We start from the raw sequence: 14,701 nt of genomic DNA, 5'->3' as shown, positions 1-14,701 counted from the left end.
CTGCCTGCCCTGTTTTACAGGGATCTTCCACAGTTCAAAGGAGGATGAGGCTGGAACCCAACCTGGTTGTTTAGAAGGTATGATGTCAAATAGACAATTAACTGTTTTCTGCAATAATTACTTTGAATTTTGCTGTGCAAAACCACAGTTACAGCTGCTCCAGATCTTGCTGTTCTGTGGGAGAGATTCCCAGGATGCATTTCCCTTCAATAATCTCCTGTATATTGCTGCAACTGACTTGGGCACCTACTTAATCTGTGACCCTACAGCTCCTGTCAAGCAGACTGTGACCCTCTCTAGGCTTGTATTATCCATTACCAAATTTTCATTTTTATTAAACTCAGCAGAGACTTTCTCCCTTCTCCTCCAGGAAGCATGAATTCTCTTTTGTCATTTATTCCACCGATGATTTATACCAAGAGCCTGTCAACTATAGGAGGCACTTGCTTGTGCCTACTATACCTGCACGTAGCTCTGTCCTTTCTGGGTCATTACTAATAAAGCACTTATCCCTCATACAAGCACAAATGCCTCCCTGTGCTCTCATAGGTATTTATCTGAGCACTTCAGAGTCCTCAGTGGATTTATCCTCACAGAGCTCTGGCGAGCTGGGCACTGACGTGATTTCTGTTACACAGATAAAGAACAGGGCTTGGAGACTGAATTCAGCTCTTTGCTGCTCCAAGGAGACAATCTCCTGATTCAGGATGCTGTAACCACCGATGATTCTGCCTCTTGGGACAGCAGGAGACAGCTCCTGGTTCATCCCAGACAGCCCCACTCCAGCAGTGCTGCTGCTCCAGCCTGCAGGAGAGAACCCTTCAGCCTGGGGCCATTCCTTATTGTGGAAGTGCTTATGAAAGAGAGCACCGAGCCCCCACCTCCCAGCCTGCATGACCCAAATCATCACCCTCCATCCTGGCTCCCCACCCACAGATGACTCATGAGATGAAGTCTCCCTGCTGCTCAGCACCATCACTCCGCAGCCAGCCACATTTCATGAACAACAGTAAAACAAATATATTTGTCTTGCAACTACGGTGCCAAGACAAGCAAGGAGCAAAGCTGGGGGCCAACTGTAACACCACAGATTTTGGCAGTCAGCCCTCTTTCCAGCTCCCTATATATTTTTGTCCCAACTTTCCACCTAGGTCTCCCTCTTTTTGGTATTTCTGGGCAGATCACAACACCCACCAAAGAGCAGCAAATGCCTGCGTGGCTCAGTGCTTGCCCTTGATGAATTAAGGCATCTCCACACTCTCTCTTCTCCCACTCCTTCCAGCACCACTTTATCACAGGCAAGCCTGACAAACCTGTTGCTGCTGTGTTTCTCTTTTAAACCCTAAAGCCAACTGGCAAACTAGAATTTAACCACACAGCTGCTGAATGCAGTTACATTAATACGTGGTGGCCAAACAAAACATTGCTTTTAAAATGCAATTTGTGCTTGGCACTGGACACATTGGGAAAATTCAGAGCAAGCTGCACTACAGACCAGCTCATAACCCTATGCAGAAAGTGCTTTGATGTCCCCAATTTACATCTGACAGCCTTAATGCATTTTGGAAAGAGGCAGCAGAGTAGAAAGCCCCTGCACTAATCACAACTGCTGGAAGAAAATTAATTTTTGTTTCTACTTGGTTGTAAAATTCTACGTGTGCACACACCCCATTTTCCAAAATCTAAAAAAAAATATCACAGCAAGATGGTGGGAAAAAAAAGTAAAAATTCTGGCAAGTTACACTTTTTAGCCTGAGAATTCCTCCTTTATTGATCCAAAATATACCTTGCAGTTTTCTGGTGGCATGGGGGAAAGGAAGGTGTAACAAAAAGCTTTCACCTGTGGTTATCTTGCCTGACCCTCCATCCTGCTATACTGAGCTGCAGCTGTGCTCATCTGCACAGGTATTTATGGTCAATCTCTTGCAGACAGAATGCACATTTCCCCACCACAATAAAAGTTAGTTCAAAGCAGCCTGCTCCCATTGAAGTCCATGGGAGATTTTTTTTCCTCCATCAATGTGGGCAGGAGTTGGGTTGGACTCACTGAGTTTGCTCCAGGAAAATCCTCACTTGTTGATTAGGGCTCAGCAGGAATAAACAAAGAAAATATTTTATTTTCACTGGTAACTCCCATTCCCCAAATAATTTGAAATTAATCCTCCAATTTAATTTCAAGCTGCTTTTCTGCTGCGCTTGGCTGCTGAAGGAGAAAAGGTTCTGGAGAAAGCAGCACAGGTGAATCACATTTGCTCAACATTTTCAGCATTAAATAATCTGCACATAACTCAGGCTCACTCAAATGGTACACTGCACTGACCTGACATAAAATACAGCTCTGCTAAGCCAAAAAAGATAAAACAGGGATACCTTCATATTTAAGGGAGAAACAGTGAAGGATTTCAGAGTTTAACGAGATACAGATGCCGACCACTGAATGAATCACTCTGCCCATAATTAAAGAGTCCTCTGATGTCTGAAGACTCTTCCTGTCATGAAAACTCTTGGATGCCATTTCATCTCCATCCTAAGCCTGATTTCAGACTGAAAGAGGGGAATCCAAATGTTGATGTCACCCCAGACACCACTTATATTCTCCATTTCCCTTTTGAAGAACTTGGTATTAATTTCTGTCTATTCTGGTTTTATGTTTTTATAGGTCTTCAGGCACCCTTAGAGCCAGACAGGAGATATGAAAAATCAACAATGAACCAAGGAATTTCCAGGCACCATGCTTCAGCATTTCATGCAAACTAGCATTTAAACCAGGGATTTAACCAGTATTTAAATCAAAGATCTCTCTTCATTAACCCAGAGTACAAAATCAGAAAATTCCACTTTCCTGTACAAGAACAAAACAAAAACATTTTAGTTTTGTTGATGTTTCAACTGTATCAATTTAAGGATCCCAAGCAAGTGAAAGTCACAAGAAGTTGGAGCTTTATTGCTATTATTATGCAGCTGGGCTACCTGGGGGTAAAAATAAAAAGAAAGGAAAAAGCAGTGTCCAGGTACACAGCATTTACATGATAAATGTAAAGCTTTACAGGTAAGCTTGTGTCTTACCTGATAATTTCCATGCCCAAAAAAGCCCCTTTTTTTGCCAATTGGGTTGGAATTTTCTCTTTTCATTTACCTACCATTACTACTCCCTGGGCATGAATAAATCTCTCAGCTTTTCTGCTATGAGGTAAAAGAATGATTTAAAAAATAATAAATAAATCACTCCTATCTTGAGCTGAAATATCACCTGAGGGTGCTCTTGCTCCAGTGCAGCTGCAGCCTCCCCAGGGAAGCTGCCCCAATGCTGAACTGGCCCTCAAATTTCTCCTCATGTCTCTCCTGCAGCCTCCATCCTCCCTGAACAGTGATGCTCAGAATGAAACCTGCTGCAGCCACCACCAGAACTGAATAAAGGGAACTAAATGCTTTGAATATTTTATAGATAACCATATTTATAGATAACGACTTTTTCCCCCCCTACTAAAAGATGGCATTGCAGATCCCAGGGCATTTTGTGATCAAGCTCCTGTAAACCCCAAACTCTCCACTCGCACTATTTTAGCATTTCTGGTGGAAGAGGCACCTGACCACTTCTGGTCTTTTACAGTTCATTCCTTTGCTTAGCACTGCTGAGCTGTGAATCTTTTTCAGCCATTTTCTATCATTTCAGGTCCCCTGGATCCTGGTCCTGAACTTGGCTGTGCTTGTGCCTGTCTCAGCTTGGCAGGACCTGCAGGGAGACTGTGATCACTGCAGTGTATTCCAAGTGTTAAAGGAGATGGAGAGTGCTGAGGGAGCTCCACCTCTTCCAGGGACTGCTGCCTTCCATGTGCTTTTAGAAATAACTTCATCATCTTTATCATACTTTCCTGAAAAATATTCCCCAGGCATTGCAGGCTTCCCAGCCACAGCTCCTCCCTTCCTCCCTTTTTGAAAGGTATCCCATTACATTTTCTTTTCTGCAGTCTTCTCAAGCCTCATTTGTCCTCCGCAGATTTTCAAAGATTATCACTAATGGCACTGAAATCACTTAAGCCAGTTTCTAACTATCTGGAGCTGAATTCCTCCAGGCCCTGCTAAGCATTCAAACCTGTTCCTTCCCTCTTTTCTGAGAGCATGCTGGCTGCAGCTGACCCTCTCAGGAAGAGCAGAAGGAATAAAAAAGTCATTTGGTACTTCTGCTTTCTCACTTCCATCTTCTGAGAGCTTTTCCTTTCCACTGAGCACTGGCCTAACTCATTCCCTGGACCAGCTCTTGCTGCAAACACATTTATAAAAACCCCTCTGGTTGCCCTTTTTGTCTTTTGCCAATTGTGGCTCATTTGGACCTTGGCTTCTCAATTTTCTTTGCACGTTCATGATAAAATTATTCTCAATAGCTCTACCTACTCTCCAATATTTTTATGTTGCTTTTGAGTTTCAGGTCATTAAAGACCCTGTGATTTAGCTAAAGTAATCTTTTACTATGTTTCCCATCTGTCCTCTCCATTAAGGGAGTTCTACTTGTGCACTGAATTTGCTTCTCTAAGAAATCTTTAACTCTCCCAAACTTCCTCTTGACTCAGAGCAGCTTGCCAAGACTGCAGCTCTGGGCTGACTGCAATCCACTTCCCCAAAACCCATTGTCTTCCCCATGCTGCTCTCCCTACTTTCCTTCTTAATAATCAGCAGTCTGGCAATCCAGAAGTGTTTTTGTTTTAGAAAGGCTATTCAGCCCAGGTGGACTCATTTCCTAAATTTCCCACGGACTGAATTCCACTTACAGATCAGTTTGCATCTGTTCTGCTTTGGGTTCTGGAGATGAACAAGGGTATACTTCAAGCACTTAAAAGAAATTTTCTTGCCAAAGCATCACAGCCAAACCTGTCCTGCTACAAAGCATTGTCCCAAAATAGAGAAAATGGTAAAGAATTAAGGGAGGGGGATTAAAAAAAAAAAAAAAATCAGATTTCTGGAAGGACAGACAACACATCCTCCAAAGCATCTGAATCTTCAGCTCAGTGTCCTTAGAAAAGGCTGCAGAATCCGCCTTGCTGCTGGCAGAAGATATAATGAAGGATTTAAGTACAGGTTGTAAAATTCTATGTGCTGTCCTAGATAATTTATACCTTTCCAAATGATGCCTCTCCATTCCTCAGACACAGGAGATCACCCTGGAGGAGTCAGCCCTGACCCCAGTCCTTTCAACATCCTCTCTCTGCACAGGGGATACTTATATCCTGCAGCTGATGGGAAACAGTGACTGAGACAGAGGAGCTCAGAAAGAACAAATATTTTTATAGCAGCCCCCTAATACTTCCAGCAGGATGGGGAGACAGCAGCATGTACAAGGGAGCCATTGAAAACAGCACTGTTCTGCCATGTGCTGGGGAAGATATCTGTTATCTGGGCTTTGCCAGCTGGCTCCTGTGTGCACAGCATCACCTTTAGCTCTGTTTGCTTTGCCCTTCCTTCAAATGCAGTCTTAGCCCTGCACAAAAACCCCTCTTGCTGTGGGCTGTGACTGACCAGCCCCAAGGAGCCCCTCCAGCCAGGCTGCAGCAGGGCTGGCCCACAGGAACCCCAAACAATGAACACTGCACTGAGAGGGAAGCAAACTCTGCCCAGGTCTGGGTTAATCCCACCATCCTTCCCAACACCAAATCTGCCAATGGTTGCCTTTTGCAACTTCTCATGGAGCATCCCTGGGAGCAGCTGCACCCCATCTCCAGTTCCACCATATCCTCCAGCAAAGCTGATTCTCCTGCCCCACTCCTGAGGCCCATTTATCATCCAGAAGAACTCTTCCCTGACCCTTGCAGAGGAGCAGGAGACATCAACCATGGGATTAACAGAGCATGAGTATGGTGCAAACTAAGAGTTACCTACAACCTGATCCACACCACCAGCTCAATGTCTGGCTGCTCCCCATTGAGCCTTACAGCTTCTCTGAATGTTTTAAGCTTCATCTTAAGACTGTTGAGGTCCTTGCTCCCATGACAATCTTTGGCCAAACTCCACCCCTAAGAACATCTGGACACTGTCAATTTGCCCTCTCATGCAAATTAGGACTATTACATTCCTTTACAGAAGCTGCATTTCTTCAATTAATTTGCTTTTACCCAACTATTTGCACCTCCATCAAACACCCTAAGCTCTCTGTATCAATATTTGGGTTGCCAGTTTCTTTCTAGCTTGTTTCCATTTATGGTGTGCTTCTCCATTTAATACTAAATCGACAGTGACAGATCACCACCCTTTTTCTAAATTCACTAAATGGTTTAATAATATAATTTTGAGGAACAGATTTGTGCCTCGCACGCACACACCAAGGCAAAATAAAGATGACAGCGCATTTGAACAAGGCAGCAATAAAACAGTGATAGTAATAAAGAATAAAAATGCTATATCAGGTTGCCATGGGAACCAGCATTCAAGGACTCCAGGTAACGTTGTAAAACATGCCACTGAGCATAAAGCAGCTAAGCAGGTTAAGAGGTTATTTATTAGGCTGCGACACGTTGTGCAGTGCCCTCTGGTGAGAGCGCAACAGAGGCACAAAACCAGGCACAGGATCCCAGAGTTTGTGCCCCAGGAGCATCACCCAGGAATGGCAGCCTGGCACAGCTGGGAAGGAATGGCACAGGGCACTGAGCACAGGTCAGGCTGGAGCAGAGCTCGCAGGGTGACACCAGGACAGCTGCTCTCATTTGCCTCCTTTTGCTCTAATTTGTCCCAGCCAAGAGCACCACAGCACTCAGGGAGCCACCAAGGGCTCCAGCAAACACCTCCACAGGTGGGAGGGATGTGCCAGCCTCTCCAAGGGCTGCTCCTCCTGCTGAGGGTCAAGGCCAGCTGAGATGAAAGCCACAGCAGGGATGATTAAAGCCAGTGAGCACAATCCATGGGCACAGCGTGTTTTCTTAGGCACTCAAAGTGGAACTTGTTCCATGCCCAGAAATTTCACTAAATTTAGCCGCAGTTCCCCACGAGGAGGGGTTCCAAACCCAAGCTCAGGGACATGCACCACTGCATGAGGAGCACAGAGAAATGACTCAACGAGGTAAGGAGCCCATGAGCAAACAACAAAAATCCAACTCAATTCAACTCAAGTTTAAACCAGTAATTCAATTCAACTCAAGTTTAAACCAGTAATTCAATTCAACTCAAGTTTAAACCAGTCCGAGGTGTCCCATCCTACACAAGACAAAAATACCAAGACACCAAAGACAAGATGTTCTTGAACATCTTGACAAGGCAGAACAGCCCCCATGTACAACACAGGCTGCTGCAAAGGCTTTTGAGTGCCAAGTGCTCCCCTGCACCCTCACCATGATCTCCAGGGTCACAGGGACATGTAGCTGATGCCCATGACTGCCAACAGCAGACATTGAGCCTATTTCCAGGTACTATTAATTAACATTATCTGGGGGAGCAGAATAGACTGCTTACAAACATCACAGCACGGGGTTTTCTTTTTTTTTCCCCACAGGCCTTTCTGTAGGGAAATCAATACAAAATCTAGTTAAATGATTCTGAATAAACACTGTTAACGTTTTGTATAGATTGGCTCCTCCAAAACTGGATCAGAGCTAATACCATCCTGATCCATCATCCTTCCTGCTACACCTAAAATAATAGAAATTGTAACAGAGAGAGGATGATTTTTAAGTCTGCCAAAACCTGCTAAACACAAGGCATGGTTGGATTAGCTTTTTCTATTAGCAAAGCATATTTAGCCTAATATTCTGCAGTGCTTTCCTGTTGGGATGGGGGTCAGTGCATGCCCAGCCTGCCAGCCCTGCTCTGCCTGCAGCCAGCTCCCAAACCCACCACAGCAGCACATTTGGACTTGTCTTTAAGCTGCAGGAATACTGCTGGGAGGTGGAGGGGGGCTGGAGTATGAAACCCATCTCTCCTTGTTTTCCCCTGCACCGTTAAAGCTGTCAATTCAATTCTCCTCCCACTAAGTGGCACCAATGCACCGCAAACCACAACGAAAACATCTGTACAGACAGCTTATAAATAAATATTCCCCTGTCTTCCTGAGCCTGGCCCGCAGTAGGGAAATCAAACAAGCAGGGGCTGCATGCAGGAAGGGGTGGTGGGGCTGCCATGGGCCAGCTCTGCCCCAGCACAGCCCTCCAGGTATGGCCCTCCTCCCTCATAAAACCTTTAATTACCTTTCCATGAAGGAAACACAGCTCACAGGGACACAAGGAAAGGGAAAAAGTCCAAGAGGTAATGTTGTGTTAGTTGCACACCCAATACCTGCTCTCTCTTTGAGAAGAAAAGCAGGGCAGGGACAGCAGCAGACATTGAAACCCATGGAGTGCTGAGCCAAGCCCAAGCCAGAGTCCCTGCAGCTGAACTGCACACAATCCACATCACAAATCACACCCTGAATGCCAGGCACTGCAGTTTTTCTTCCAGACAGCCCTTGTGAGGCCCTTTTGTTCAGGAGAGCTGTAAGGACTGCCCTGGGCTCCTGGCTGAATCTCTGAGGCTCTGCCCAGCAAAGCCCAACACTTGTGCCACTGGACAGCAGCTATGTGGGGCAGAAGCAGCTTTGCTGTAAATCAAATCTACTGTAAAAAAAAACCAAATCCATGGCTGAAATTTACTGTAGCTGGGAAAAGGTTATGAAATAATAAGCTCCATTGCTTAACCATCAGGCAGGAACAGAAACTAGAAGGGAAAAATGTCTAGCAAATATCTTTTCACTAGTGCTCTTGAGAGAAGTGGAAATTAGCCAAAAACACCAGTTCAAATGCCAAGAGTGAGCAGTTTGGGACCCCACAGTTTCCCTTGTCCTTTGGATGAGTGATGCCCCTGGTCCCTCCAAAGTGTGGAATCAAAGCTGTGTGTGAGCAAAGAGCTGAGCAGGGCCTGGACAGGAGGAGCAGGGCCCAGCAGCAGCAATGGATGACTGCTCTCAGTGGTTTCACCACCATCTGCCTCACATCTGCTCCAGCAGAAAGCTGCTAGAACACAGCAGCTCTGTCACACACTGCCATGCAGGCCAGCCTGGCCAGACACACAGAGCCCGGTGCTGGAAGCTGACAGACATCGACTCCTCCAGCCTGGAACTGCCTGTGGCTGACAGCCACCACATCCAAACCAGACATACCAATCTGCCCTCCCAAATTAGCAATGTGCAGTGGCCACAGAGGAATAACTTGCCTTCATCTACAACAGAGCTGAACAACCACAATCACCACCTTTTTATACAGCAAGTCTGAACAGTTATCCCTAAGGGGAAGATGTCCCTAAGGAGAGGGAAAAAGAGTTCATAGGCACCTCCTGAGTTTGTTTTTAAAACAACACTCACAGATGTAGTACTGACATTAAACCTCCTGTGCACTGAAACCAAAACAGGGAATAAAAGAATCCCCTTGGTCTTCAAGTATTCCAAATATCCTGCACTAAGCAGCAGGGCATCAAGTCACTGGCCAGGGATGTTGACTTGCTTCTTTATGCTCCCTCCACCTTTCCCCAAGCAATATCCAAGAGCAGATTATTCTGTTGTTTGCAGTAGACTGAAGTAATTAAGCTTAACCCTAGTCCTGTGGGAGTCCCAGAGAAGGTTAGTGATCCACAGGCGTGACACGCTGTTATTTATAGCTGATTAAGTTCTATTTATCTACATTTAAATGTTGCAGGAGATGGGAAGAGATCCCAAAACACATCTGTGTCTTATTAGAAACACCAGCTGTGTGTGGTAGCTTAAAGTTTGCCTTCCTTGAGAGGTTATAAGGAAAAGAAAAACCAACCCTGAATAACTCAAATTCTTCACTGTAGCTAAATAAATTGGTGTGGTTTAGTCATAATCTTCAAGATGTAAGCCTGCCATCCCATGCAACTGACCTGCTTCTGGGGTCAAACTGGAACCCAAAATTAGCCAGGCTGCTTTGAAGCTGTTCTGAGCACTGTAATTGCATTTAGTTTTCACTGTAAGACTGTTCATGTCTTAAGAGACATGAGAAAGGTGACCAGCAGGTCACAAAGCAAATCTTTAGAGGCAGAACTTCTGAGCCTCTGTGCATTTCCTAACAGCACTGTGGTTTCACCAGTCAGACCCTCCTCACGTATGTGCTCCATTTTCACACACACACAGAGAAGACAAGCAAACTGAGGGGATGCAGTTCTGTCACCACCCTTTCCTCCAGACAGATGTGGTGCTAGGGCCCACAGCAACCACTGAGACTGGTATTGAAACGTCTGTACAATTGGAGTTACTGCCTTTTTGGTGGTAGAGAACAGTAAAAGAATTACTTGCATGTAGGATATGCAAAGAGTTTCATTAATAGGATCATCACAACTCAGGGTCAGGCTCTAAAGGAAGGGACACCACTGTCTTCTCACTATTTTCACCAAATCACAGAGGTAATGCAGAGTTTACCTCCTAATTGCCAAAGCAGAATGTGCTGAAGGAAGCAGTAAGCTGAGATCTCCTTCTGTAAGAAGTCCTAGTTGAAACACCCAGATACCAACAGGGGGATAGAGCAGGAACATCCATCTAGCTCCTGTGGCTGCAGAAGTGTAACTCTCCCTAGGATGCTTCTTAACAACCAGAAGAATGACATATCACCTTTGCCTTTTCCCACTGGAAACCATCTGTGAGCTGCAAGACCTTTGTTGGTAAGTTCCAGCCCAGAAGAGCTGGCTGAGTTTCACTTTCAGCATCACCTGAAATGGAGCTGAGATTCAAAATGAAACTTTAAGGTAAAAAGCAAAACTTCTGAGTTTTGCAAAGAAGGCTTTGAAATGCCTCACCTTGGCTTTGACACCTTCTTCTTGCACAAGAATCAGTGAGATGTGTCCACAGGAGTTCTGTGAAACTGCATCTTGAAAGGAAAACCCACAAGGACCACATTCACCCAAGGCACTGACTGCAATCTTCTGATGGATTATTTACTGTCAGTCACCCCGAACTGCAGCTCACTTGGCAACCCTCACCCACAGCTTGGCCTGGGGGGTAAAAGACACCCTGTTTTTCCTTTTCTCTGAGCTCCTGGCTCTGAGCATCCCCACACAGTGCAGGGCTCCTGGCTCTGAGCATCCCCATCCAGTGCAGAGCTCCTGGCTCTCTCCAGTCCCACATTTACTCCAGGGATGCAGCTGAGGGCTGATGTTAACAGAGCGTTAAACCTCAAATTGGAACATGGCAGGAGCAAGACTGGGATGTTTCCAGTTTCCCCTAGGAAGGCAATGCTGCCAGCTCTTTGTTTTGTAGTGAGGCATGTGATAATTTGGCATCATCTTCTAAGTTCTGAAATTTGCTGGAACAAAAGAAATGTTGAGCTTTCATTAAGAGGAAAAAACAAAGTGTACAGTCTCAAGTCATAAACACAGACTTGCAAATACAGCCCATGAGTGCCTGAATACAATTAAGAAGTCTCTAAACCAGTGCTCATTAAGTATCTCAGTTGCTGGATAGCTTATTTGTTCATTCTTATTATTTGATTAGATTTGATAACTCAAATAGTTTGGAGTAGTATTTCTGCTGTGGTTCATCTGCTGCTAAATTCCTCTTTCACAGGCCTCCTTTACAACCTTAAGGAATTCAGGTTGCTCACCCTGCACTGATATTTTAAAACTGATGTTTTGAGATATACTAATATAGCGAACAACCAACCCCTTAAATTTCATTTACTGGAGCTTTTACATGACATGTTTCAGCAGCTGCAGGCAGGCATGGGCATACATTCAGTAAATCAACTGCCAGAAAAGTTCCTCCCATATTATAGGAAAAATAGAACCATTTCAGTTTAAAAACAAAGGGAAAAAACCCAGCAAAAACAAAGCCAGCAATGAAGCAAAGTCTGGTTATTCCAGAGTACAGTTTCCCCTGGTACTTTGTGTTGCAATTATTGACATATCCCCAGATAGTCAAACTCATGTGGTCCAAAGTTTTGTTGTGAACTTTGTAGAACACGTTGTGCCTGAGCCAACTGGAGCAGACACTGTGTGTTATCAGGCTGACCAGGGGAACAGGGGACACACCAGAACTGCTGCTAAAGGGGAAAAAAAATCACTGAGCTACACAAACCACAACCAAATGCAAAATCAAATTCAAGCACAAGAAGCAGGTTTGAGTTGCAACCACCCAGACATCTCAAGATACCACCTTGGCTGGATGAAAAACACAAGTAGCCAAGATCAGGGAGCACCAACACCTTCCACTTCTCTGCAAGTTCAGCTCCTGGCACAGCCACACCTCATAACCACAGGATAGGAGTAATTCCACGCTCACACAACAGCAGCAGGATGAATACCTATCTAACAGCAGCAGTATTGCTTCCTCCTGCTTTTTACACAACATTTTAACTTTATTCTTTGGCTGGACAGGCTAAAAACACATGAGTAGAGATAGAATGCCTGGATGCACTGCTTTACTATTAATCCTAATAAGCAGAAGCAGAAATCTGAAAGCAAACACTACAAAGGGTTTTCACCACAAAAATTCAACCTCAATTTCCATTTTCTAACCATAGTCCTAACAACTTCAGAATTTTCCTTGTTGTACTTATGAGTTCCTCTGCTTCCTCCTTTCAAATTATATTTACACAAAAAACAAACCAATCTGAATTATTCTGGAAAACTAAGAAGCATATGCTTTCACATGTGCAAGAGCTGCTGATTGCCTAATTTATTAGAAGAAAAGCAGAACCGAAATACAGCCATACTGCCATACCATATAAATCACCTTCAATAGGAGCTAGACAAAAACACCACACTGGTTTCTGTAACCTTGTTTCTGTCCCATTCATTGCATGCAGATGGGATAATTTCAACTGGAGGCTTGTTACTAGGCTCTACTTAACCCCACAAAATCACAAACCCCAAGAGATAATACAGTCAAAACCAGTATGAAGAACACAAAACACAAACGTGCTGCCACAAGCACAGCACAGATTTTTAAGTGCTGGTGTTTTCCATCCCCATTCAATGCATTGCTGTAAAGGAACAGATTGTTACAGGAACTTTGGGGAAGCACCCAGCAGAAAGCTCCCCAGCCTTCTGTATCCCCAGAACTTGTGAAACTGCCCTGCAATGGGATGGGATGGCAAGAGGGGCAGCAGTACCTTGTTCTTCTTCTCTCCCTCAGCATTGGGCTCCACTCCTCAGCACATGCACCCGTCTCCAGCAGTGCTCACAAGAGGCTTCGTGGCTCAAAATAAGGAGGATCTAAACCAACAGCTCAAGCACTTAAACAAAAACATGAAACAAAAGAAGAGAAGGGGGGCGGAGGGGAAAAAAAAATGTAGTGGAATAAATCCAAGTGTAGCTCTTGCAGCTCAGAGCCCCTGGCAAGTGCCAGCAGTTTCAAAAGAGCTGTAATCTCTAAACTCTTATCAAGGTTTTATCGCACTCCAGTTCTTATCTAAACCAAACAATCACTAGAACAGCAGCTGATAAGGCATCCTGACAAGGTAATTTCGGCAATTTAAATCCACTGCTACAGCCATCATACACTGAGAATATTTTAACACCCTTTCCAGTTTAACCTCTAATCTCTGTTGCTCTGTTCTCTCCAAAGAGCAGGGCAGTTTGTGTCTCCTGCAGCCAGAAACACTTCCTGCCATGGCTGGAGTCACAGGCAGGTGCCCTTTGAGCCCTGTCCTCCCGTGTGCAGCCAGCCAACGCCAGCTCCATCAAAAGGATCATTATTTCCCCTCTCAATGCAAGTGGCCATTTTCCCCAGCTTGACAAAGGTCCTGTTAAATGTGGGAGCTGCATCTGTCACAAGCTGCTGTGTGGGAGAGGAGAGGGGAATCAAAAGCAGCAAACACAAGGCAGGACCAGCCCCTGGCGTGACTGGGTGCAATACAGCAGAAATATGTTCTCTGTAGTCCTGTGGGATTTTCACCTAGAACATCTCACCCACAAGGCAGGATTGGCTCATCTTCCAAATCATTCTGGAAATCACTGGCCAGAACACCCAGTGTCTCTTTTCACATTTCTTCTTTCAACAGACTTTTTACATCAGGCTAAACCTTGCTGTTGGGACATCTGAAAACACTTATTCATGCTAAATGTGGCTGGCAAATGACACACAAAACCAAAATAAAACCAACTACTTCTGCTGGACAGAAGCATCAGTCCATCTGATGCAATGTCCTCTGGTCACCAGACACTGCCTTGACACAATTCCTAATTATTTCTCTCTCTATGAGTGATATTCAGCTACTGGGACATTGCTGTGACTCCAACACTAAGCAGCCCATGCCACACAATGTTTATGTACACAGGACAGGGCAGAGCAGCTGTAGAACCAAGGGAGTTTGCCCTGGGTTTTCCACAGCTCCCAGGAGGCTGGGGAGGTGAGCCCAGCTCTTGTGCAATGGCCCTGGGCACACCCAGCCCCTGCAGGAGCTGCAGGGCCACCAAAGCCACCCCAGGGACCAGAGGGGAGCTCTGTGGCCAGGGCCCCTCTGGGGGGCTGTCACTGAGTGTGCCAGGGGGGATGTCCTCGTATGAACAGAAAGTGAACAGTGTAAACCAGAGAAACCGCTCAATTCCCTCGGGCTGAGCTTCCAAAATCAGGAAACAGAATTAAAGATTTCTTGGTATATGCATACCAGTGGGAAAAAACCCCACAAAACAACCAAATGCTGCAAACTCCAAACTTCCATCTTTGCTAAAGATGGAAAATTATTTTATGCCCTATTTCAAAACCTTTCTTCAATCAAAAGTTAATGATTCAAGAGACACA

General features: G+C 45.1%; 1 protein-coding gene across 20 annotated transcripts in view; it reads right to left on the bottom strand.

The window, feature by feature from the left end:
- Positions 1–14,701, bottom strand: part of FBRSL1 (fibrosin like 1) — a 495,033-nt gene that overhangs the window by 303,865 nt on the left and 176,467 nt on the right. For 2 of the 20 annotated variants that reach the window (XM_074554526.1, XM_074554527.1), the window contains exon 1: positions 13,071–13,316. The exons of the other annotated variants lie outside the window; for them this stretch is intronic. The gene's annotated coding sequence lies outside the window, so the exon portion shown is untranslated. Of the gene's footprint in view, positions 1–13,070; positions 13,317–14,701 lie in introns of those variants that run through there. 20 annotated transcript variants of the gene reach the window in all.

The sequence above is a fragment of the Zonotrichia albicollis genome, chromosome 18, assembly GCF_047830755.1.
Source record: "Zonotrichia albicollis isolate bZonAlb1 chromosome 18, bZonAlb1.hap1, whole genome shotgun sequence".
Lineage (NCBI taxonomy): Eukaryota > Metazoa > Chordata > Aves > Passeriformes > Passerellidae > Zonotrichia > Zonotrichia albicollis.
This window is presented reverse-complemented; position numbering and strand designations above follow the sequence as displayed.